The sequence below is a fragment of the Muntiacus reevesi genome, chromosome 2 (genome assembly GCF_963930625.1).
Source record: "Muntiacus reevesi chromosome 2, mMunRee1.1, whole genome shotgun sequence".
Taxonomy (NCBI): Eukaryota; Metazoa; Chordata; class Mammalia; order Artiodactyla; family Cervidae; genus Muntiacus; species Muntiacus reevesi.
The window spans coordinates 35,832,371-35,859,804 of record NC_089250.1 but is presented as its reverse complement, the minus strand read 5'-3'; the positions used below and the strand labels follow the sequence as shown (position 1 = coordinate 35,859,804).

Sequence of the window (27,434 nt, the reverse complement as noted above, 5' to 3'; positions counted from 1 at the left end):
TAAAAACATTAATCCAAACCTGTAAAGTCAGGCTATGGAAATAACATTAAATGTGAAATATTTTTTAAGTCACCAAAAAAAAAAAAATCCTAGAAATTTCATGGCGGCAAAGGTAAATATAAATGGTATTTAATCAGATGCAAGAATCTCTCATGAAATTCTCATCTTTTTATCTTTTAGAGCTGAGCAAGACTGAAGCTCCAATACTTTGGCTACCTGATGCAAAGAACTGGCTCATTGGAAAAGACCCCAATGCTGGGAAAGACTGAAGGCAGGAAGAGAAGGGGACAGAAGATGAGATGGCTGGACAGCATCACTGACTCATTGGGCATGAGTTTGGACAAGCAAGCTCCAGGAGTTAGTGATGGACAGGGAAACCTGGCATGCTGCAGTCCATGGGGTCGCAGAGTCAGACACGACTGAGTGAGTAAACTGAACTGAGACCTGTTTCTCCCTTCTTTCTTTGGTCATCTGACTTTTTCTGCTTTGGAATTTCTCTTGCATCCACTGCAGCTTTCTACCTCCTGGGACAAGCCAGCAGCATGTCATGCCTAGACTGTTAGTATATCCTCTTAGATTGAATCTCTCTTCATTCCAGTCTGCCCCACTATGTCATGACCTAAGTAGGTCAGTCCCTTAGTAGAGACTTTCATTGACTCCAGGGCAACTAACTAGAGTCCAGTCTCCTAACCTGTCCTTAAAGAATTTCTGTGCTCTGGCCTCAGCTCACCTTTCTGGCTGTTCATCTTTCTCCATGTCCTTCTGTACTCCAAGGTCACACTTTCCCATTTCTTTTTCCTTTATCAGTGTTACTACTCTACCTAAAATGCCCTCCTGTCTCCTCTAACTTTCTGTTACCCACCTTTCATGACCCAGTCAACTTTTCTACAAAGCCTCCACCGATTTCTGCCAAACAAAGTGCCAATTCTCCCTCATCAGAGCTCTCATAGTCATTTACTCAAATGTCTGTTGCTACGTTTACATTCTTCCCTTTTCCACAGATATTTGTATTCATGCTTTTTGTGCTCCTTTAGATTGTAAACTCTGGAAGAATCTTTTTTTTTTTTAATTTTTTTTTTTATTAGTTGGAGGCTAATTACTTCACAACATTTCAGTGGGTTTTGTCATACATTGATATGAATCAGCCATAGAGTTACACGTATTCCCCATCCCGATCCCCCCCTCCCTCCTCCCTCTCCACCCGACTCCTCTGGGTCCTCCCAGTGCACCAGGCCCGAGTACTTATCTCATGCATCCCACCTGGGCTGGTGATCTGTTTCACCATAGATAATATACATGCTGTTCTTTCAAAACATCCCACCCTCACCTTCTCCCACAGAGTTCAAAAGTCTGTTCTGTACATCTGTGTCTCTTTTTCTTTTTTGCATATAGGGTTATCGTTACCATCTTTCTAAATTCCATATATATGTGTTAGTATGCTGTAATGTTCTTTATCTTTCTGGCTTACTTCACTCTGTATAATGGGCTCCAGTTTCATCTTATACTATATATATATAGAGAGAGAATAAATACAGAATCTACTATATACTGCTTGATACAGGGAAGATGCCAAATAAATATCAAATAATTTAATTAGAACTTTTAAGATCTATCAATTATAAGTCTATCTAATAGTTCTGAAAAACAACTTAAAATGTAATTTGAATTAACCATTTTGAACTCTTTACCAGCTTGTGGCTCAGCTGGTAAAGAATCCACCTGCAATGTGGGAGACCTGGGTTCAATCCCTGGGTTGGGAAGATCCCCTGGAGAAGGGAAAGACTACCCACTCCAGTATTTTGGCCTGGAGAATTCCATGAACGCACAGTCCATGGGGTTGCAAAGAGTCAGACATGAATGAGTCACTTTCACAAATGTGGATAATGTCATAGAATGAGGATGTCTTGATAAGCAAAGAAATGTTGTAAATAAAAATATTATGAAACATCTTAAATATGACAGGCTTAGGAGCTTGGCTTTTATTCTGCAGGGAATGAAAGGAAGTTATTGAAGCAGTTTAATCAGGAGAGTGATGTGATCATATTTGTATTTTAGAAAGATAAATTTTATGGACTGTGGAGGGGAAAGATTGATGGGTCCTATAGTACATCAGCCCAGAGTGATATGGACTGAATAAAGCAAAATCAGTAATATCGTAGATGGAAGGAATTCTAGGGATATTTAGGAACTAAGTTATTTAACACATGGCCCAAGGACAGTTGGTTATCCAAATGGAAGAAAATAAAAATGGTACTTTCATATCACACATAAACATCCATCCCAGGTAGACTGATGATTTAAATAAGAAAGCAAAATATGAAATGTTTAGGAGGTTGTATATGAGACGACTTTGATCAGGCTAGGGTACTGAAGGCTGTCTGACCTCTCTGTTTCTTGACTCCCCTCCTGTCAATGGTCTTCACCACATTTGAGCTCCCACTGCCAGAGTCACACCCTGATTCTTATTTTTCAGCACTCTGAACAGACTAGCCTCCAAATTCTCCTACAACAACTTCTTCCCCTCTGATTTGGCCACTGAACTTGTTTGTTCTCTTCATGACCTCCAGTCGATTGGCCTATATGCTTTTCTTTAAACCATATCCTGTCTTCACTTCCTCCCATGACCAATTTAGATTCCACAGTCCATCTTCTCATTCTCTTACCAGTTTCTTAAACCTCCTCATGATATCCATCCAACAAAACCATAATCAACTCTGTCTTCCCCATGCCCTAGTTTATTAAACCCTACTGGGGATGATATGTGCACAACAAGGCAAATGAATTCATCATAAATCCAACCTCAGTTGGGTTTTCTCATTCCCTAGCAATCTAAGTATGTCTCTAATTAGGTTACTTCCTTGTTCTTCTCAATGCCTATTTAAAAATCCTCCTTCTTTTCTAATTGCCAACTCTTCCTCAGCAGACAACTTGTAAGGGCTCCTTTACAAGCTTGCCAGAAGTCATTAGACAGGAGTTGTTCCAACCAAGTCTGCAAACCTCCCTACATCTTGGGGCTTCCCAGGTGGTGCTAGTGATAAAGAATCCACCTGCCAATGCAGGAGATGCAGGAGACACAAGAGCCACAGGTTTGATCCCTGGGTCGAGATGATCCCCTGGAGTAGGAAATAGCAACCCACTCCAGTATTCTTGCTTGGAAAATTCCATTGATGGAGAAGCCTGGCAGGCTCCAGTCCACGGGGTCGCAAAGCTTGGGACATGATGGAATACACAAGCATGATGCTACATTAAAAGCTTGATTTCCACAAGCAAATGGGATGTAGAAATAGTCTAGTGTCCAACTGCCTGGCATATGTTGTGTAAGAAGTTGGAAGGAAAGAGATTTGCAAAGTACCGTCTACAGAGAATTCACGTAATGCCTCCCTCCCAGGGCCAGCCTACATCACTCTGCTCTAGCCTCTGTCTCTCCTTCAATAGTTTTTTGTTGTCGTTTTTAAACCTGGGGAGAGGTGATGTGGAGTTCACTGCTTAGGTGGTGAACCCAACTACCTGAGTAAGGAACGAGACAGCTGCCTTATGCTATTCAGCTCCTCTATGGAAAAGGGTGCATCAAATAGAGGTCAAAGTCATAGGCGCTGAGATCATAGCTGCATGGATTTGTATCCTGATTCATCCACTTACTGGACAAGTTATGGAACCTTTTGGTTCTGCCTTCTCAAGTGTTTAATGGGAAATGGGTCATCTGAGGGTCATTGGGAAGATGAAATGAGACAGTACACACCTTTAATAGAAATGCTTTTCCACCTGTGTTCACGGGCTCTCTCTCTTTATATCTTTTGATCTTTCTATCTGCCCCCTTCCCCCATCCTGTTTGGTGTGATTGTTTCCGGAGCCTTCTGTGGATCCAAGTGTGCCACTATGAAAGGAAAACTCAAACATGTAAAGAAGCAGAAGCAGGGGAAGTTTATCCCGGCAAGGGCAGAGGATTCCTTGTGGGAGAGGAGAGAACCACAGGTGGGAGCAGAGGAGGGAGGCAAAGGGAGGAAAGAGCTCCCTCCTACCCTGTTTTGAAGAGAGCTTGGGAGTACGGGGGTTATTTTGGGAGCAACTTCAGAGAGAGGGAATGCTGAGTGGAGCAAAGGTAGGAGATTTTTAAAGAGCTTCCCAGTACATACTTGTGCTCTTAGCTTCAAAGACTAGGGTAACAATTACTTTCACTTGCTCCTTGCCTGCCAGGCTTCTGTGTCTAGGACTTCACGTCCCAGTCACGAATGGACCATGAGGAGCTTGGCTCTATACAGGTTACACATTCGAATCCCATAAACCCAGGGCCCAGGACAAGGTTAAGTGCTCCATAAATGCTCTCCATTATCAGAGTGATGACTTCACCAGGTCTAAAGTCTGGTTCTGGCATTTACTCTTTGGAGCCCAGCCCTGGGTTGTTTGAGGGTTAGTGTGAGAGGGACGAGGGAGCAGGAGTTTTGGCCCTGGGATCAATCGGCCCCCATCAGCACTTTGTTCCTGGGGTACCAGTGGTCCAGGCTTCACGTGGCATCGCCATTGCCCCTGCTGCCTTGCAGACTCCCTTAGAAAGCAGCCCCTCTGGCTGATGCCTCTCAGAAATAAACCACTGTTTTGCCTCTCCTCCCCCCCAGACCTGGTAGTGGTTCTGTGGTTCCCTCTCCAGATTTCCAAGAGTCAGAGGCATTTATTCCCAAGCCCTTGATGCCAGTTACATAATTTCATATTACATAAACCAATGAAGGGTACGTGTGAAACGTCTGGCAGGCTGTGGGCACCTGGGTCTTTGATGGAGCCCACGATGTGCTTGCTGGTTGTCCCTGGAGTCTCCCGGACAGGATTTCTGGAGGCGCGTGCACCGCACCGTCACACGCATTATATCAGAATCCAGTGTTTCCAAAACGCCAGTGCCTTTTATGACTCAACTCCATAAACAACATTGTTACCTAACTTATAGTCCTGAGTTCATCAAAATGACTCCTACTCTTTGTGGAGTTAACTTTCCCTACGTTTCTTGCACTAACCATGAGATTTCCTCCTACATCCAATAATGGTGGTTAATGAATGTTTAGCCTAAAAGCTGGATCAGTGGAGTCCAGGAGTCCAGACTTTAAATGACTAAAAGGTAGACAAGAGTTGAAAGTTTTAAAAATAGATGAAAGGAGAAAAGTATGGCTTAGAAAGGTACGTGTGGTGGGCAGTGAGAGCAGCTTCCTTAAACAGAACTTCAGTGACTCACTGGCCTCAGGCCACAGCTTACCTAACATTTGTACAACGTGAAATGATTTTATTAGCTACCAAGCTTACTCTGTGCCAGGCACTGGAATTCTTTCTTTATTGGTTAATTTTATCCTGCTCTGGCCATTTTCCTTAGCCAGGAACATTCTCAATCAAGGGTACAGAGATGGAAGTGTAAAATTTTCTGCATGCTAGAGGCCTGGAGAAGGGCATGACAACCCACTCCAGCATTCTTGCCTGGAGAATCCCACGGACAGAGGAGCCTGGCAGGCTAGAGTCCATGGGGTCGCAAAGAGTTGGACATGACTAAGTGACTAAACACAGAGGTATGAAGGGCTTGACACCTGAGAGGCATTGCTAGGGCCCTCTTTTGGTGATGCTGCTCTGTGAATTTACTTTCCCTGAACTTTATTTTGCTCTCAATAGATGCTACTCATTGCATTGTTAATACACCCAGAGGCTGTGCAACTAACGCTGCTTCACAAATTGTTTAAGGATGTGTCACCTTTCCCAAACCACTCTCTGAACAACATGTGCTGGGTATGTGTCTTGCTTTCCAATCAGGTTCAGGAATAGAGTCTTTTATTTTTCTTAGGAGCTTCACAAGCAAACTAGGCCACCCAGAGGAATGCTTTCAAATGGCTCTAAAGAGCCACATAATGGAAACTCAGGGCAAAATCTTGCATTTGAAGGGCAGCTAACAGAAAGTAAGGAAGAGCGTGACTAACACACATGGCATGGGGAAGGTGGTATGCAATTCTTTGCAATCATTAATTAACAGGAGTGTTTTCCTTAGGAAGAGGGCTTCCCTAGTAGCTCAGGTGGTAAAGAATACACATGCAGTGCAGGAGACTCCAGTTCAACTCCTGGGTCGGGAAGATTCCCTGGAGAAGGGCTAGACCACCCACTCCAGTAAAAAATCTTGCATTTGAAGGGCAGCTAACAGAAAGTAAGGAGCACCATGTTTTCAAATCACTAACACACACGGCAAGAAGGTGACATGAAATTCTCTGCGATCATTACTTAACAGGACTGCTTTCCTTAGAAAGTGAAAGTTGCTCGGTCGTATCTGACTCTTTGTGACCCCATGGACTATATAGGCCATGGAATTCTCTGGCCAGAATACTGGAGTGGGTACCCTTTCCCTTTTCCAGGGGATCTTTCCAACCCAGGGATCGAACCCAGGTCTCCCACATTGCAGGCGGATTCTTTACCAGCTGAGCCACAGGGAAGCCCAAGAATACTGGAGTGGGTAGCTAACCCCTTCTCTGGTGGATCTTCCCAACCCAGGAATCGAACCGGGGTCTCCTGCATTTCAGGTGAATTCTTTACCAACTGAGCTATCAGGGAAGCTTCTTTAGGAAGGAGAGATGCAAATTGGGTACAAGTGATTATGGAAGTGGTATGCATTTTTTTTCTGGTATATATTTTTTGATTTGTAGACTTTCTCCAACTATAAAAACATTTAAAATCTTATGAGGAGGAAAAACACCTCAGGTTTACTTTTTTGAAGTGTTTGTTCCTTTCAGAAACTTTCCTCGTTTTCACCTCCCCCTCCGCCAGACACACCCAGGTCTTACATTTACTGGCAGTTTCATATATGCGCTGAAGGAAAACCACCTCCTTTGCTTCAGAACTTAATTGCACAGAGCGCTTTAAAACATCATTGAAACACATAACTTTTTACAGTGTTGGCGTGAACAAGAACAAGGGGAGGGGCAATGAGAGTGGTCTGCGGACTGGGCTCACGCGAGCGCTTCCTCCAGTGGCAGAGGCTTTGATCACAGGCGCAAACCCTTGGAACACAGCTGTGACCCGAACTTCACATCGCCCTTGGAAGGCGAGACAGAGGTAGCAAGGGAACCCGTGTCTGCGTCCAATTTCTGCTTTTACATCTAACAGTTCATGACTTTTATATAATATTTCAGTTGTATGAAAAGTATGTACCAGTTTGAGTGATAACAGATTTTCTTGTGGTTTGACTTGACATTGTTTGGGCAAACCCAGACTGGAAATAGGAGTGCTCATTAGAGCCAGAGGAGCCCTGAAATACCTGCATGCACACCGAGCTCAGCAGATTTTCCAGGCAGTGCTGGCATTCCTAGAGCTGATATGAACCCATCTTCTGTTGTCTGTTTACCAGGCAACAAGGTGAGGTTTGCATGACCTGGGAATGAGCAAGGCCTTTGGATCATGTCCTGCAGGCCCTGGGGCCCCCAGGATGTCCAGGCGGCTGGGCTCTGCTGCAGAGGCTCCCAGTGGACCCCCACCCCCACACAGAGCCTTGGTAATTCATTTCATATGGCAGCTCCCCAGAGCCATGGGCCTCAAAACACATTTTACATTTGATGGTGGGGGCAAACCTTTGATAGTCTTTGGTCGGTGAAGTGAAGCAAGGAGTTTGCCCTTTTGTGGTATCTGTTTGCCTCCAGGAAACAGGAGTGCATGCCCTGTGATCTGAGATCCACATCCACACAGTTTGGGAGGGGTCTGTTGGTTCCATCTAGTGCCCTTTCTGCATAGACAAACATTCCTTCACACTGGAGTAGGCTTGTCCTCTGGTTTTTCAAGTTGTCTTTTCATGAGCCTTCCACCACAGAGTTTCTGTGTCCAGAAACACACCACACCACACACACACACACACACACACACAGAGGAATACTACTCAAGCATAATAAAGAATGAAGTTTTGCCATTTGTGATAACATAGATGGGCCCTGAAGGTATTATGTCAAGTGAAATAAGTCAGAGGAAGACAAAGACCATATGATTTCATGAACATGGAATCCAAAAAAAGAATGAACAAACAAAAACTCATAAATATAGAGAAGAGATTGGTGGTTACCGGAGGGTAAGGGGGTTTGGAGGTGTGTGAAATGGGTGAAGTGGGTCAGTTGTTTGATGATGGACCGCGGCTAGGCATTTGGTAGTGATCTCTTTGTATTGTATACAGACGTTGAATTATGTACACCTGAAACCTAATGCTATATACTAGTCTTTCAATAAAACATGACAAAGACTGAATATGCAGAAGTTAGAGGAAACAGCTAAAGTCAGAATTTCCAATCTTCTGAAAAAGACAAAATGGGATCATGAGTGCAGTGGGTGGGAACAGCCTGGAGAAGAAATGCTGAAATGCCAGAGAGATGTTCACACTGAACGTAGCTACAGGTGAATCTGTAGGTGTGGGAAGCTGAGGTAGTTTCAGGTGTACATTATAATTCAATGTCTGTATACAATACAAATCGATCACCACCAAAGGCCTAGTTACTTAACACATAGCCTTATAACTTATAATTTCATGTAGAAGTATTTTAAAACAATAAGAGACATGCACTCCTCAATAGAAAACAATTACCTTAATTATATAAAGGCATTTTCAATGGAAGAATTTTGTTTTGGTTTACAACTTTGCTCTAGGAAATGGTAAGAATTTATAAAATCTGAGATAAATCTATAAAATTGAATCTTATCAAGCTAAGTAAGAATTCTAAATTGTTTAAGAATAAGGCCAGGCCAAGAATCATCTAAATACATACTAAAATGGATAAGAATATTCCATAACAATATATTCCACAACAACATAACAATATAGTCCACAATATTCCATAACATTATTGCTGTTCAAGGACTTATTGTATAGCACATGGAACTCTATTCAATATTATGAGGCAGCCTGGATGGGAGATGGGTTTGATAAAATGGACACATGTATACATATGGCTGAGTCCCTTTGATGTTCACCTGAAACCACCACAACATTTTTAATCAGCCATACCCCAAAACAAAATAAAAAAGTTTAAAGTTACAAAAAAACCCAACATATTGTTGATCAGTTGCTAAGTCATGTTCGACTCTTGTGACCCTATGGGCTATAGCCCACCAGGCTCTTCTGTCCATGGGATTCTCCAGGCAAGAATACTGGAGTGGGTTGCCATTTCCTCCTCCAGAGGAACTTCCCGACCCAGGGTTTGAACCCTCGTCTCCTGTGTTTTACAGTCAGCCTAAATTCTTAATGTTATCTTGTTTGCATTTATATGTATCTCTAAAAAATTGGCACATTATTAGAAGGAATTCAAAACTAAAAACATGTTAGTATTTAAAAATACCTTATTGGGTTTGGAATTTATTCCTCATAGGAGTAAACACAGAAAGATATCCAAAAGAAACGAAGCCAAAGATTTGAAGAGGGGAAAAAAAACCTTTAGTTAAACCACTTTCCTAACTTTATTTTGATTTCTTTTTAACTTTCAGAAGCAGATTAATATGGAAAAATAAAGCACAAGCCTGGAGGAAAGAGCCACAATTTTTCTTCTTCAGTGTCAAAGAAATAGCTTTCCCTGCTCCTACTAAATTGGAACTAAGCTCATAAGGTTGAAAATAAATGACTAATTTCTTGGGAAATAACCTTAAGTGAAAGAGTCTTTTGGCCCAATGACTGCTTTTCTTAAACTGCAGTTGACTTAACCTCGTTCTCAAGGCCTCCTCTCCTTTCCTGCCATCTCACTGTCCGTATCAAGTGACCTTAAAAGTTGGTCTCGTCGATTGCTACCCATCTCGGGAATGTTTTCCCTCTCTGATACAATTTGTGGGCAGAAATAAGTCAAAAGGGATTGTGCTTTCTTCATTTCTCTTTTAAAAACTTATCTCTGATATCTAAGATCTTTAAACAATGGAACTGAAACAATATTACCACAAAATTTCACAGACATTTTTACCAACTCAGAAAAAACCATGATTACCCTCTAAAATGTTTTAATACATCACTAAATGTTAATTTTCATCTTCTCCTTTTGCTAAATTTATACAAAATGATACTTCTTAGTCTCATCTATATAAGAACTTCAAGTTTCAGTGAAAGAAACAATGAATTTTATAACAGAATGATCTCTTCCTCTTCTGGCAACAGCCCTGTTCATTTCAGAGCCCATCTTGCATTACTTTTTACCAACTTTAGCTGTTCAGAACCGCAGGGCTGGCTCTAAGCATGGTATCTAGGCCAGTGATTAAATTTTTTTTTTTTCAGCAGCAGAACTCTTTTCCTTTCCTTAAAAAAAAAATTTACCGAGTATTTATCACATTCATTGGAAGGACTGATGTTGAAGCTGAAGCTCCAATACTTTGGCCACCTGATGCAAAGAGCTGACTCATTTGAAAAGACCCTGATACTGGGAAAGATTGAGGGCAGGAGAAGGGGATGACAGAGGAAGAGATGGTTGGATGGCATCACCGACTCAATGGACATGGGTTTGGGTGAACTTCGGGAGTTGGTGATGGACAGGGAGGCCTGGCGTGCTGCGGTTCATGGGGTCGCAAAAAGCGGGACACGACTGAGCTACTGAACTGAACTGAACTATCACTGTGAATTGCTGTATTAACAATATATAATCTCATTTACAGGCATATTCAGATGCAAAACTTACAAACATCTATCATAAAATATTAATAGTAAGTAACAAGAAAAATATAATTTTGTTAATCCTGGAACTATCTTGCAATATTAATAAGAATATTTAGGCCTGAAAGCTATTGGTACAAACTGGAATGATGAAATACATCTTTACCAAATGCAGATGCATTTTTTTTTTTTGTATCACATATAGCTCCTCCAAATTTTGTTAGCAGTGCCTTGAGTTGGGAGAAATTTTAGCTTCTAGATGTACCATGTAAAACTAATACCTATATAATTTTTTGAAAACTTTCTCAGTTTAAATGGAAGCATTCCTTAGCTGTGCAATGATTCTTAGTATCTTTATTTTAAATGTAGTTCTCAAAAAGGATAAAGACATTAAACTCTGAAAAGTTTTGATGTATTTACTGGCACATCTGCAATTGGTTATCATAAACTTTAAATGACTTAGTAATTTCTTTCTTAATACATAAATTCATATACTCTTCCCTAAAGTTCTGGAAAGACTTAGGAATAGAAAGTCCTAGGAACTTATAAAGAGTAAGAGAACTCTTATTCTTTTTCCCCCAAGACAAAAATTCAACTCTTCTACGAAATTCACAGGTACATAAACATACTATCTAAGGCAAACTGGAAGATCAGGAGGGGATGCAGGGTGTGGGTTCCTAGAACTCTTCCTGTTCCCTCTTGCTCCCCACATGGAACCTCAGGATCTGGACCACTCATCTCCATAACCTTTGACCCTGTCACCTGTTCAATTCCAGCCTCACAACAGAACAGCTCCCTTTGCTGCTCACTCCACAGACACCCTCTCAGTCCACATGCACTCCACCACCAGCTGCCCCACCATCCTAAAAACGGTCATTCCCTCAGTTCTGATGGTCTCAGCTAGACAGTTTGCAAAGGAACAGTTTAAGAACAACCCCAGCTCAGTTTTAAATGAGTGACAGACTTGCCTTATGCTTCTTGGATTTCAAAATTTGCGTTTTTAGGCTCAATCTCTGGCTTACAAAATTTCAAATTGTGTACCAAAGTGACATATCTTAGGCGGTACAAATGCAAGAGTTGCATCAAGGAAGGGCTTTGGGGCCCCCTGAAGTGATACATGTAGAACGTTGTTTCTGTGTGACTTAAGTCAAAATCTTCCTGAGGGAACCCAGATGGACCCTCATCCCTGAACCTACTCCAGGATCGACCCAGAGCTCCTAATCCAACATGTCAATACAGTCATCCTTTCAATCTCACTTTAAGGTCAATGTGGAGCCCAGGTACTAAAGTAGTTCACTTGTGTCAATACTTATTTTGTGTTAATCTAGCTTTCTTCAATGTGTGGTAAGATTTTCCTTTTAATTTCTCCCCTCTCCCATCTTTTTGGCTGTGATGAGCACAGGTGGGCAGGTCTTTGTTTCCTTGGCAACCAGAAAAAGACTTGACTGGTCACCTACAGTGTGATGTGAAAGGCACGATGAGGAAGTCATGGGCTAGCCCTCGAGGAGGGTAGGGGGTGCAGAGTGAGCCAAGTGGTGATCAGCAGTCCAGGCAAGCAGCCCTTCCTCTGCCCCATGTCCTCTCAGAGACTCAGAGAACAGGTGTGGGCTGTACGTCTCCCCTTTTACAAAGCAAAGTCTAGGCAGGACGCAAGCTAAAACTCAGGCAGGCTTTTCTCAGTTCATCACTCGGTCTCTATCAGAAATGACGTTCCCCACCCATCCCACTGTAGAGATCCAGGAAAGGCAGGGAGGCTGGCTATCCCTCAAGAAGAAAGGGGGTAATAATAACAACGACCAACATTTCAAGCAGCAGTTAATGCTCACCATGTATGAGGCACCATCCAAGCTCCCTGTATGTACTAATTCATTTAATGCTCTCAACAAAACAGAGTTAAATATTATTAATATTCTAGTGTTACAGATGAGGAAACTGCAGCCCAACGTTACAGAGCTTGGGAAAGACAGGATTTGAACAATTAGATTCCATGCTTCTACCCATTATGAACACTGCCTCCCTTGGCATGAGTGTCCATGGAGAAGGAGCTGGTCTGGCCTGGTCCCTGGACTCCTGATGCTGGCATTCCCCGAGGCCATCATGCCCACACCCAGTGCTGAACTCTGTAGTCACAGTCAGCCGCCTCTACTGGCAATGATCCCACTCAGAGGGGCCTCTTTGTTTCTGCAAATGCTCCCTGCGGGTCCCCTGCAGACCAAGTGCAATCTGTGGGGTCCAGGCCCTACCAGGGGCTGACCTTTTAGACGTTTGTCTCCACCAGTGGTGCACCATCACCCTGGCACCACATTGACCTGCAGTGTGCTCAGAGCTTCTCCTGAAGATTGAACCCCTTCCTTTCATCTGCGTATCCTCAGAGGCTATGACAGTCCCGAGCTGTTTTGAAGTTACGATGCTCTGCATGTTTCAGTCCCAGAAACAAACGAGGCTGAGACGGTTTTGAAATTACTCCCCTGATCCTCCCAGTCATACCCCTTTTGAAATGTACTTGAGCTATTTTTCTCTGGTACAAGAGAAAACTTGTCAGTCACTCTTTCCACTCTTTGGGGCACAAAGTCTGAATCTCTCTGATTTAATATTCCTAACAGCTTACTTGCGTTCACAGACTGCACTCCACTGTGTATGTTGTTTTTCAACATGTTCCATAAGATTCTTCCCAATACTGACCCTGGAAGAATGTCGTCAAGGACGGCTGCTTCCTCTGTCTACTCTGCCTCTTGTCCCTGTCCCCTTGTCAGGTTTCCCACCCATAACAAAGCTTACCCTTCTCCTGCCCCCTGTGTTGTTCTGCCTCAAACACACACACACATTTCTTTTCAATCGCTTCGGTGTAGAACTTTGTCACAAATGTCCTAGAAATCTACATAATGACCAGTCTGCTTCTTCTGGGAGCAATCAAAGAGTCCATAAACTACCTGTGAGCACATTTCAAGGATTACCCAAATACACACAACCAGAAACACTCATTTTCCCCCCTCCAGCCTTATTGCTTCACATGTAGGGCAAAATGACTTAATGATGCATTTCAAGTGGATACAGTGAGAATCTTATTCTCCTTTAGCCAATGGTATGTTAAAGCTCTCATGCAGTAAAGCTGAACCTCTCTTTTTCAGCCTGTCAATTTATTCTGACATAAGCCGTTGCTGAGAAAATTAAACTAATGAACATTAGAGGAATAACTAACATAAATAATTTTTTCAAATTATTTCAATGAAGTTGGAGGGTATAAGAAGAAAGTATCAGGGCAAAATGGCTCTGCCAACTTGGCAGTGGCAGGTGGAGTCTATGATGAATTTTTTACCTTAATGCAACAGAATAGCTTTCTCCTTTGCCCAGCCATGATTTTGATGCTTTTCATGTACCACAAAATACATAATAGAGGGCAGTTAAATTCACTCCGCACCCCCAGCTACATGACCATGGCATATTTGGAGGTGACTGTGAGGTGCATTCCCAAATATGGTGCAATGCCTTCTAAATTTACAGTCTGATTTCCTGCTGCCAGTTATGACTGCCAAATGCTTCTGACAGTGCGGCCAGTTTGTGGTGTCCCTAAAAATCATCAGCAATTTGAAAACATTAGCACCCGGCAATAGTCATACTTTGCCATCATTGCCCGTATTTATCACCTCACTTTTCCAGGGGACAAATTGAAAAAAAAAAAATCAAAGAGAAAAATTTTCTACTCAAGCAGCAGGGAAAAATACAGAGTTGAAAACCAAATGCATTAGAGGAACTCAGCCCTTTTCTACATTGTCCATAAATTAAACAGTTTGAGCTCTAGGGCTTAGGTGGCTGTGGCGAAGAAAAATATAATATGTTACCCTCTGTCAAATCCTTTTCACTTGGTCTCCACATTTGCAGAATATTTGGATATTTGGACATTATGGTTATGTGGCAGGACTGAAAATGGGGAGAGGTTCATTGCTTCATTTGACAACTTTTTACCAGGTTCTGCTGCGTGGCATGAACTATGCCTGGGAATGCAGAAGTGGACGAGACAGACCTGCCTTCTGTCTTCAGCAACCATGGTCCCCTGAGACCCACAGTCCCATCATGACAGAAAAGAAGAGACACACAAGTCTCAGGAGATACAGATGGGGGCAGAGGGTAGAAGGAGATGTCCCTGAGGTACAAGAGAGAGTCTGAAGCCTGAGAGATATATGTGGAAACACAAAGTGTGGTGTGGGGGGCTGAAGGGCTGAAGGGCATTTCAGCTGAGGAAGGGCAGTGGGGGCACCTATAAGGGACTTGCAGAACACGGACATATGACATCCAACCCTCCACCCCGCCCTGTTCTCCACTAGTACATCCTGGCTGGTGGCTGCCTCCAAGGGCATGTTTTTCTTCACACAAAAGTAGCCAGAGCTTGCCAAGCCATGTCCCATGAATGCATTACTTTGAGTCCAGGATAAATAGTTTTCACATAACAACCTCCAAACCCTAACCCTAACCCAGTTTAGTGGTTTAAACATCCTAGAAGCTTGTCTTCCCTTGTGTAACTCTACCAAGGCTGGTAGCAGCTCTGCTATCTTCAACATGCTGGCTAAACTCTTGAGTCTAAAGTTGCCGCAGTGGCCTCCACCCCTCAGCCATCGAGTTAGGAATGGGACCCAGGGATATTCATGCATCCTTGATGTGTTGCAAGAAACACAAGTTGCCCACATCACTTCCTCATATGTCCTGTGCTGGAGAACTTAGTCACGTGGTCACAGTGAGGGTCAGGGGGTGCTGAAAAACGTGTTCTGTGCTGTGCTGAACATGGTGGGGGAAGGAAGAGGCAAGATGGTGGCAGAGAGGCAGGCAAGATTCAGGTTAGGCAAGGTCTTGCTCAAAGGAAAGGTTAGTGTTATAAGTAGTGCAGGGACAGACTTATGAGAATTCGCTTGCAGGAAAGGCTGGATCATGGTAGACACAAGCTAAGGTTCCCAGTGAGTCTCCCTTTTAATTATCATGTGTCTTTGTTCAGCAACAATCCAAATTCTGCATTCAGAGGATGCATATCTGAGTCACACAGCCTTGAAGGACCTACTTGAGAGCTTATGTTTCAACAGAAAGGTTTTGGTGGATACAGACAGAAACCTGAAATATCCTGTATTATTCGGCTTTCCCCCGTCGTGACCCTCGGACATGCTCCGAGTTTATGTACAGTCCCAGGTCCCAACAAAACACACCCCTTTTAAGGTGCAGAGCTGACAGCATCTGTAGATAACAAGTGTGGCCTGCACCCTGGCCAAGCCACAGGAGGACCGACCCACTCTCAGGGGTGGCACAGACCTGCCAGCAGCCTCTCTGAGGAGCGCCTGATCCCGCCAAGGGCACAGGATCCATCCACATGTCACTCAGCCCCTCAGGAGCAATGCTGCAGGAAACCAGCCCCTTAAATTGTGTCTACACTGAAAACTCCAAGACCGAGGACATGAGAGCTGCCATCTGGTCTGGTTCACTGCACAAGAAGAGGATTTGGTTCCCAGGAGGAGAGCTTTAGACACCTACCCCACACCCACTGCCTTCACCAGTCAAAATTCTGCTCCTGATAAAAACAGCAGCAGCATTTGAATGTACCTCCGGCAGGCCGGCTCTTAATAGATACAAATCTCTCTATATATATTCATGCTTCTCCTTTCATCCTCTCTGTAACTCTCTGAGGAAAATATCATCATCCTTCTGGAACCAGTCAGGACAACTCAGGGCATCAGGGTGCCTTGGCAGCTGTACCCAAACCAGAACTCAAGCCCACGTCTAGTCTGGCACCAGACACACGCTCATTTCTCTGCACGCTGTATTATTTATTTAACGGGTAGTTTTCTCCCTCAGATTTATCCATTTTCTAAATTGGATTAATGAACAACCTTTGGGATATCTGTCTAAATTACACTTGTATATGGTATATTATGGCTCTGAGCCACCTAAAATGATTTTCTCTCCAAAACCTACCTAAATTTGCATAAAATCACTGACTATATCCTATAACAAGTTCTCATTCTTGCAGAATGATTTGTGGTAGCTTTAGTGTCTACATGCTGTCAGGATCCTTGCTTTCATGGTTCACTATCAAATCATTCTTTTTTATGACAGGCCATCACTTCTTTTAGGATTTCAATGAATATGAGAAATATGGGTAAGCCAAACTTGGTTTGCATTTCCCTGATGACTAGTGGCATGGAGCATTTTTCACATGCTTGTGTTTGCCATCCATATGTCTTTGCTGAAGTGTCCAGAAATTTTGTGAATTTTTAATTGAGCTATTTACCTTCTTTTTGAATTATAAAAATTCTTTATGTAATTTGTATAATACAAGTCTTTTGTCAGATATGTATATGTGTATATATATACGAATATACATACTAGTAGCTTTGATTTAATTATTACAAGGGTTATCAATTAATTAAATTCTGACTCATCTATTATTAAATTAATTGAACAGTTAACAGAGTTAAAACTTGAAATGGTGCTAAACCACGGCTGCTGCTGCTGCTAGGGTCTGACTGTGCGACCCCATATACGGCAGCCTACCAGGCTCCGCCGTCCCTGGGATTCTCCAGGCAAGAACACTGGAGTGGGTTGCCATTTCCTTCTCCAGTGCACTAAAGTGAAAAGTGCAAGTGAAGTCACTCAATCATGTCCGACTCTTCGCGACCCCAAGCATTGCAGCCTACCAGGCTCCTCCGTCCATGTGATTTTCCAGGCAAGGGTACTGGAGTGGGTTGCCATTGCTTTCTCTGCTAAACCATGGAGGACTGATTTAATAAAAGTCACACCTAATGAGGATAGCTAGTGAATCATGACTCAGTCTGGGGTTTCTTTTACTTGGCCCAGTGTTTCTGAGACTTATCCATGTTATGGAATCTGTCACTGGTTTATTCCTTCATGTTGCTGAGTGATATTCCAATGGGCAAAGGCACCCACAGCTATTTGTCCACTCACCTATTGAGGGATATTCTGTTTCTATTTGGGTGACTGTGAATAATTCTGCTGAAACTATTCACAGAGAGGTCTTTGTGTGTATACACATTTTCGTGTTTCTCTTAGGTAGGTATCTGGGAGTGAAAGTGTGGGGCCACATGGCATGCTTAACTTCCTCAGAAATTGGCAAACTGTTTTCCAGGAGGGTGGGGGTAGCTGTACCATTTTGCATTTTTGTCAGCAGTGTGTGAGGGTTCCAGTTCTTCCACATCCTTATCAGCTCTTAGTATTGTCAGTCTTCTGAATTTTAGCCATTCTGATAAGTGTATGGCTGTGTCTTGTAAAGTTTTGGTTTGCATTTCTCTGATGGCTAGTGGTGTGGAGCATCTCTTCATGTGCTTGTGCTTGCCATCCATATTATCTTTGCTGAACCTTCCAGATACTTTGTGATTTTTTTTCTTTTGAACTTTTAAATTTGTCCTGGGGTATAGCCAATTAACAATGCTGTGACAGTTTCAGGTGAATAGCAAAGGGACTCGGTCATAATATATACATATATCCATTCTCCCTCAAACCTCCATTCTCATCCAGGTTGCCACATAATATTGAACGGAGTTCCCTGCACTATAAAATAGGTCCTTGTTGGTTATCCATTTAAAATACAGCAGTGTGTACATGACCATCCCAAACTCTCTATCCATTCCCCTGGCAACCTTAAGTTCATTTTATAAGTCTATGAGTCTCTTCCCGTTTTGTGAGTAAGTTTATATCATTTCTTTTTTAGATTCCACATATAAGGGATGTCATATGATATTTCTCCTTCTCTGTCTGACTTAATTCACTCAGTATGACACTCTCTAGGCCCATCCATGTTGCTGCAAATGGCATTATTGCCTTCTTTTTAATGGCTGAATAATATTCCATTGTATATATATACCTCATCTTCTTTATCCACTCCTCTGTCAATGGCAATTTAGGTTGCTTCCATGCCTTGGCTATTGTAAACAGTGCTGCAGTGAACACTGGGGTGCATGTATCTCTTTGGATCATGTTTTGTGAATTTTTAATTGAGTTGTTTATCATCTTCTTGAGTTGTAAAACTTCTTTACATAATTTGAATAATTCAAGTCCTTTGTCAGATATGTAAATACACACACATGCACGCGCGCGCGCGCGCGCACACACACACACACACACACACACACACACACACACGGGGACTTGCCCTTTTGCAGAAAAGAGCTGGACCCAGTGTTGCTTCAGTTAGGCTCTTGAGGTTCCCCTTCTAGATCCCAGACAGTCCCACTGTGAAGGTTTCTAGGACTGGTTCAAGCAAAACTGAGGGACACTGTGGCACAAGAAAGGTTTATGTCCTGAAATATGATAATTTGTTGTCAACACACAACATCACTTTCAACAAACCAGCACCTTTGCCATCTCTCCAGTCACAGGGAGGACATCACAGGTCCATCTGTGGTCTCCTCAGGCCACGCACAGGAGGCTGGCTCTCCAAGATGCGTCTCTAGGTGACCAGGCACCACAGCTTGGATGAGTGTTTCTACCCTTCTTTGGCCAAGAAGACAATGTTCAAAGAGGCTTTTGTTTTTTACTTCTCTGCATGCAAATTGGAATGAAAAATAGTGGGTCAACATTCTGACATGAAGTTTCACTGGCAAGTGACCGACCATCTAAGAAAAAGGACCTTAGAAATTTATTTTCACAGAAATTTGATCAGATTTCCCCCAATCAGAAAATCATGGTCTAGTGAAAAATATCAACATTTGCAGTAGTCAGTGTGCACATTTTAAGTTACTTCTTACAATAATCAGAGGTATAAATACTAAGCCCCGAGTTGTAAAGAGACCCCCTCAAACTGCATGCCGATTTTCCTTGCTGTAAATAGAGCATTAGGAGGGTTTTTCTGATTTTTTTCCTCCCCAGGGATTCAGACTTTAAACTTGGGTTATAAAGAATGTTAGCTTAAACTTTAGAAATATTTTTCTTACTTTTACTCACAGGTAAACAAAGACCTAGAGAATGAAGTGATTGAAAAACCAAAAGCATACTGCAAACTAGGATATTATGAACAAGTCTTGACTTGTTAACCAGAAGCGTAAGCCATTCTGTTTGATCACTCCTGAAGCACAGACATCGTTGTTTTAATTTAAATATGCATACATTATAATTAAGCTGATTTTTAAAAACGTAACTCTTGTTGAGCACATGTATTTTTAAATTGGTGTCCAAAGGCATTTCAAAGGGAGACATCTTACATCATGGCAATAGGCTGCAAAATAGAGAGATCACAGCCTCTATGAACTGAAGGGCTTTGTATTTTTTTAATTAAAAAAAAAACTGATTGATCTTGAAGGAAATGAAAAATAAGAAGCCTTAGAAGGGACTGTTAATGCATGCATAATTTCGGTACCTTAAAGACTTCAACTCGCTAATTCAAGCTCTGTTTACTTTCTGTATATAACAGGATTGCTGTTTGCAAGGGAAAAACAGAAGATATTTTCTGAGTGCCAAAACCTACTTATTCATGAAGTCTGAAATACCATTATTATTATTAATTCTTATGTCTAGCATCTGTGAATAGCTTCTTATACGAGAAAACCATTTTGGGTCAGCTGGAGGCCAAAAATAATGAGCTGGCCTCCTGCCTTTGTGCACTGAGGCCAGTAGCTGCCAATTAATAAAATTGATTTTTTTTCTTTTTTGTTCCCGAGATAAATTTCAGAAAGTGAAAACAAACAGTTGTTGGTGCTTTTTCTAAATTTCCAATAGAAACGATGTATTTCTCACAAGTTTAAAGACTGACAGCACTGTAAGTAACCAAACAATTACGAGAAGCTTCCCGGTATATTTCTGTGGTTTCAAAAAAGGGCCAAGTCGGAAGGAAAAAACATTCCCGGCATTTTCTGAAGCTAGATAAATACAGAGAAGAAATACAGATGAAACATGGAACTACTCTCTAGAACCCCTGCCAGATTCCTCGACTTTTTGGCAGGCTGATTGAATCTGGCAAACGCAGCCAGTAGCACTCTTTTCCATTAAAAGGAGCAGCGTATACTTTATTTTACCATACTGTTTGTGCATTTTTGACCCTCTCAGACTGACTCTCTCTTTTAAGAAAGTGATTTTTTCTGCAGAGTTGGCTGCAATTACATTTATTTGAAATGGATCATTTATTAACAAAAAAGCTGTGGGGCAAGAGCTTGAAGGGCTCAACGGACCTGCAGTTCAACAGGAAAAGCATCTTTTTCTGAGACCAGGAGATCTTGGCTTTACCTGTGCCAAGAGCATCTTATGCCAACCTAGCACCTTGACAGCCGGATCCATTCAAATTTCAGGAGTCCCAGACTATACAGTTCAGGCAAGATAAGGTACCTAGTCCTGTCATTTTCTTTTATCTGTGATCAGAAAACTGTAATGGAGCCTGATGTTCCTAATTTGGGGACATGATTAGGTTAGGAGAAAGACTAACTCTCCAGTCCCAGATGTGAATTCTGTGGACTCCAACACCCCTTAGCCGTAAATTTTTTTACTTGGCAGTGATTCCATAGTCAACTTATTAGGATGTATGAATAACAAGCTCTAGAAATGTGATATTCAGGAACAGATATCAAGGTCATGGTTTCTGGCTTCACCCACCTCAGGAGGGGAGGTGCACATCTGAGAGTCTTCCATGCACTCAGAGGGCAATGGCTTTTTGCTTTTACCTTTCATTGGTTTCCTCTAAACTAAATGAAAAAAATTTTTATAAATAGTGTGTTCACATTTTGCTGTGAAGTTTTTGAATACAGTGCTACAAATAGATGTTTGGTTTTTGAACAGCCCCAAATTCAAGCAGCCTTTGTATCTGGATACTGATTTGACAATAATTTGAATATATTATTGTTCTGATGTTATTTGTCATCTTGTGCATCATTCTTAATCACAAAGTAGCAGCTAATTTAAAGAGAGGGAAAAGCATTACCTTGGTGTGAGTGCCAGGTAAACCCTGTGGTTTCAATTTAAAGTTTGGAGCCAACAGTGACAGATATAAAAATAAGAATCTGTAATCTGCCAAGTTTAAAATCCCAAAACCAACATGTGAAAGCTTCACAGGTTTATATGTGCATAAAATGAAGACTATTTTGCATAGCATTTTAAATGATGAAGCAGTGTCTTTCCTTAAACTTCGGTTGACAGTATAATAGTTTAATCACAAAGTATTTGACAAAAAAAGAGCCAGAAGTTACTGCTTTAAATTTCAGAATGCTAAATCCATACCAGCAGTTGGCAATAGCTAGATCTGGAATATTTTCAGTAAAAATTATAAATAATTACCTCTCACATTTTATGGTTTACATCCATTTAACTCACAAAGCTTGCTTTATGAAAGAGTTCTTTAATAAAAATAAAATACTAATAATAAATAAAGCTAGCCAAAGCTGTTAGCAGAATTTATCATTTTAACAAAAAAGGCACATCATTTTAGAAGTGTTAGGAACATTTTTGAAAAACTTACAATGATAATGTCATAATAAAAGTATATATATATATATACACACACACACACACACACAAGTATATATGTATATATAAATAAAACTCTAAATACAGGCAATAATAGCATGATGGATAAAGTTCACTGACACAGAAATTTCTGATGTCGGTGGGTCCAGAAATCTAAGTCGTGGCTGGTTGCATTGGTGTGCCCCTTTCTGCTGCCTTCCCAGCTCACCAGGAACACTCCTAGCTGTCCTCGTTCCTCATACCCAGGAGGACAGCCATTTGGTAAGAGACTACACTGTTTTCTTATCCACAACTGATTGGACTAAGGGCAGGTACTTTTCTCAAACTGTGCCAATCAGATTCCTTTCTCTGAGACTTTTGAATTAAAAATGAAAATAATATGTGGCCTCCCTGGGTGACTGCAGAGTAACGTAGCCAAAACAGTGGAGACAAATGTGGAAAAACTGAGACAACTCTCAGAGAAAGAATAAAATGAAACAGATAACAGAAAGGAAGTGAGAACACAGATGAAAGAAAAGATGCTACAAATGCTGAAGCTCTTTTCCCACCCAGCATCCTGTTAGGCTCTGCTGCTTTCTGGCCCATAAGATCTGTCACAATGCCTATGGTTCCCCTTTGGAGCCCAAGTTTATCTGAGTTGTGTTGCTTTTGATTTCTGGAATCTTAAATGGATCCTGCATTCTCTCTATGGGACATTCTATCTGTGGGACATTGAGCACATCACTGAGACTGTTGAACTAATGCTTCCCAATCTTTAAAACAGGCATGGTAATGTCAGGATCATGGGGTGACTATGAATATAGTGAAGGAAAGAATAAAGCACCTAGATCAGCAGAAAACACTAAGTCATTGGCTGCAATTTTAAGAAGAGAATATCCTGTAATATATGTTATAAAAATATATACAATTATTCATACTAACTAATCATTAGTCTAAGAAAAGCACTGCAATCTCTTATTATTAAGTCTAATAGTCTAATATTTGCTAACTTTTGATTTAATGGGTGACTCCAAATTACCTGGTGAAATTTAAAATGAAAATGGACTTGCAAGCGACTGTTATCACTATTAGTGTTTCCCTCTTTATAGCACTCGGTCTGTGCTTATGTCCACCAAAAAGTTATGTCAAGGATGCTCATAGAAGCACCATTTGTAATAGACCCAACTCATTCTCTGGAGAAGGCAGTGGCAACCCACTCCAGTGTTCTTGCCTGGAAAATCCCATGGACGGGGGAGCCTGGTGGGCTGCCGTCTATGGGGTCGCACAGAGTTGGACACGACTGAGCAACTTAGCAGCAGCAGCAACTCATTCTCTCTCTGGGCTTCCCTTGTGGCTCAGCTGGTAAAGAAATCACCCTGCAATGTGGGAGACCTGGGTTCGATCCCTGGGTTGGGAAGATCCCCTGGAGAAGGGAAAGGCTACCCACTCCAGGATTCTGGTCTGGTGAATTCCATGGACTGTATAGTCCACGGGGTCACAAAAAGTCAGACATGACTGAGCGACTTTCACTACTCTGACTCTAATAGGTAGAGGATTCTAAAAAACAACGCTTCATGTTCAAATTATCCATTCACAAATTTTTCAGAAGTTGGATAAATACTGTATAATTTGTGACTGAATGTTTGAAGTTACATATAAAATAATATATATTCCCTAGAATAAATTAGAAACTGGTATCTAAAATAAACTAGAAAACCGTATCTGGAATAAATTAGAAACTGGTGTCATAGTTAAAAAAGAAAATAGACTGAAGCCACTGGTGGAATATAAAGCCTTAAAAATAAAATAGAAAGAGCCCATCTGCACACAAATCTGTGTGTGAAAATCCTGAGGATTAGGAAAAGATTCAGCTGGATAAATAATAATAATAATTTGTTTCCTTGGAAAATACTGCAGTAGATGAACACCACTGTAGTGGATGCTGTGGTATGCTCCACAGTGTAACTGAGTAGAAAAGTAACTGGTTGATGAAAAGCAGCTCTTCATGTATACGATTACTTGAGAGATAGCTATAAATGTTAGCATTTAAACTTAACAAATTAAGATTACTAGTGGACTAAACGTGGACTAGTTCATCAAATTTCAAGGCATTCGAACAAAAGGGTGTCCTTTTCAACTATGAAGTCAGCAATGCTGGGGGAAATAAAAGGTAGTTTTATATGGAGCGTAGGAGATTTAAGGATTTTCTTGTTTAAATGGTGGTTTGGGATAAATATATGAAATACCTAAGAAGGGCTTAGGAAAGTTATAGTGACCACATGTTCTGATCCCTAACCAGAAATTTTAGCAATTTATAGAAAAAAGTTTTATAATCGCATAAAAGTCACATCTAAATCAACTTTGCAGAAAATGTTCAAGCTACAACAAATTGGAATAGCCGGTAAAGGCAGGAATACTGCAGTATTGTTTGGTTTATTTTTCTAAGTTTGCCTGAGAGGATGTGCCTTATCCAAGGTTTCTCAAACTCGACTGTGATACGAATCATCTGGGAATCTTACGAAAATGCAGACTCTGATCCACTAGGTCTGGAATAGGGTCTGAGATTGTGCCTTTCTAACAAGCACCCTGTGCCGCTCTGTGCCCGGGACCACACTTTGAATAACAAGCCCTGAGTCCCGGGGCGCCAGTAGAGGCCGAGAGCCAGGAAGGTCCCTGGCCAGCTGCCTCCAGGCCCCACAGTTTTGTCCATTAACAAATATTGAGTGTTTTTCTGATGACAGGAAAAAAAGGTTATTCTGTAGGATAATCATACAACATACACTTTGATATCCTTTCAAAGGCAATGAAGTTAAACTGGACTGGCCAGGACTGGCACACTGTCAGATCCGACATTCCTATTTTCAAAGCTGCAAACTTAGAAGATGGTATTTTAAAGCAGGTAACACATAAGTTCAGCCTTGTCTCAGTTAGAGGAAATTTTATTTTTATAATATTAGCAGAAAGTCCTCCTTGTCGGAACTTCCCTGGTGGCCCAGTAAAGAATCCACCTGCCAATGCAGGGGACGTGGGTTCAACCCTTGGTCTGGGAACTAGGATCCCACAGGCCAGAGGGCAACTTTACCCCTGCGCCACAGCTACTGAAGCCCAAGCACCCTAGAGCCTGTGTTCCGCAAGAAGAGAAGCCACTGCAACAAGGAGCCTGCCCAATGTAGCTAGAGAGTAGCCCCCACTTGCCTCAATTAGAGAAAGCCCGCACACAGTCGCGAAGTGCCTGTGCACCACAATGAAAATCCAGTGCAGCCAAAAATAAATTACAAGTTAATAATAAAAGAGGCCCCCTTGTCTTGTCTTTGATGAGGAGCAAATAAAGCATCTTAGACAGACTGTCTTCACACTGGCAGAGGTCCTGGAAAACAGAGTTCCACAACTGTCTGCCCTCCCTAATTTCATACAGACAGGAGCCACATGATTCCTGTTCACTATGATATCACACCCCAGAGAATTCTGAGTGCACAACCAGCATTTTGTGGGTGCGAAGGACTCACCAGGTTCAGGGCTCTCTAACCTTTACCTTTGAAGAGGCTGAGTTCTGAGTGTCAGGGGATGACGAATGTCAGTGATGGTCTGGCGCCCTCAGTGGATCAGTGGTTCTCAAACTTCCACATGCTTCCCCATCACCTTAGGAGTGTGGTTAGAATACAGTTTCCTGGTATTGTTTACAGAGTCTCTGTCAGTCAATTTAGGGTAAGGACCAGCGAATATGCATTTTTCAACAAGTCCCATATTGCTCTGAGATGAGCAGACTGTGGACCATGCTCTGGACCAGGATGCTGTAATGGACCACAGTACACTCAGGTGGCCCAGGAGTGGGGCTGCTCCTGATACTCAGAATATCAGGTGAGGAGATAGGAGAGTTTTGACTCACAGATATCGTATGACTTTAAGAACAGACACTGTCATTCATGATATGCTAAGAGGCCTGAAACTTTTACCCCAAGTTTCCAGGTTAAACTTAGATCTTGAATTCAAGTTCTTTGATTAGGGATTTCTCCTTTTATAACGTCATAATTAGTAGTATTTATAATGCCTAGAAGTATGACCCTTGGTGGTAAGAGATGCTTTTAAAAGTAAAAACAATACAAAGATCTTGGAAGTTTGGAATATACCTCATGGAGACCTAAAAACCTGCTGTAGATTAGCAAAAAAGTTTAAATTCAGCACAAAGCTTAATGGAACTGTATTTTAGTTCCAATTTTCTTAATTCTAAAAATGTCAAGTATATACATACACACAGAGCATAAAATGCCATTCATATTAACTAAGTTAACCAATATTAACTAATATATTATTACCTTTGGAAAAGGCAGCTACCCTTATTAACATCTAGCTCAGCAGGTAAAGAATCTGCCTGCAATACAGGAGATCCCAGTTCAATTCAGAAAGATCCACTGGAAAAGGAATAAGTTACTCACTACAGTATTCTTGGGCTTCCCTTGTGCCTCAGCTGTTAAAGAATCTGCCTGCAATGTGGGAGACTTGGATTCAATCTCTGGGTTGGGAAAGTCTCCTGGAGAAGGAAAAGACTCAATATTCTGGCCTGGAGAATTCCATGGACTGTATAGCCCATGGGGTCACAAAGAGTCAGACACGACTGAGTGACTTTCACTTTCAAAGATTAGAAATGTAATTTTTTAAATCACAAAATCATCTGGTTTTAAGTTTACATCCTATAATTCTTTCTGGTAATAATGTTTAATTGGAATACATTAAGAATATGCAAGAGCTTCAAGGGCAGCATGAGAGGCTGGAAAATCATGAAAACGAAGGAGAAAATTATAGCACTTTGGACATAATTCAAGAAAGGATGTGAGGGTTAGGCTTAGGAGCAGGTTCTTGACCACCACAAAGCAAGCATGTTCTCTGCCAAGTCCCATTTCTGTTCTTGCTCCCCAGCAGCTACTCTGCTCCATAAACCAGTTCCTCAAACAGACTCAGTCCTTCAGACAGAGCTTTCAGCACCAGAATCTACACCCAGGTGTGCACTTGGGGGACTTCAGCTTGACATTGCAAGGGGGGTGAAGAGAACAGACTCTGCAACCAGATTCCTTGGGTCCCTCTTTCTCATGACCTGGATGATTTGGGGCAAGTTACTTAACCTCTATGAGATTTTGTTTCTTTATCTATAAAGGGAGAAAAATGACAATTCCCATCTCACTGGTTAGTGGAGAAGAATGAATGAAAGAATATATGTGAATGTGCTTTTAGAATAGAATCTGTACATAACAAGCTGAATAAATGAAAATGATATGACTTTAATTATTATCTAGTGCTTTTGCAGCTATCCTCTCATTTTGTCCCACCTTTAGCTTTCAAAAGGCCGTGGGTTGTTTTGTAGGGGGGAGGGAGGTTGTTTTGTAGGTGGGGAGAGTGAGTGAGT

General features: G+C 41.7%; 1 protein-coding gene and 1 long non-coding RNA gene across 2 annotated transcripts in view; one reads left to right on the top strand and one right to left on the bottom strand.

Moving 5' to 3' along the window:
• Positions 1 to 27,434, bottom strand: part of ODAD2 (outer dynein arm docking complex subunit 2) — a 149,579-nt gene that overhangs the window by 155 nt on the left and 121,990 nt on the right. The window lies entirely within an intron of this gene.
• Positions 1 to 27,434, top strand: part of LOC136159256 (uncharacterized) — a 126,371-nt gene that overhangs the window by 63,115 nt on the left and 35,822 nt on the right. Inside the window, exon 2 of the long non-coding RNA XR_010661436.1 lies at positions 181 to 423. This is a non-coding gene — a long non-coding RNA (uncharacterized lncRNA). The remainder of the gene's footprint in view (positions 1 to 180; positions 424 to 27,434) is intronic.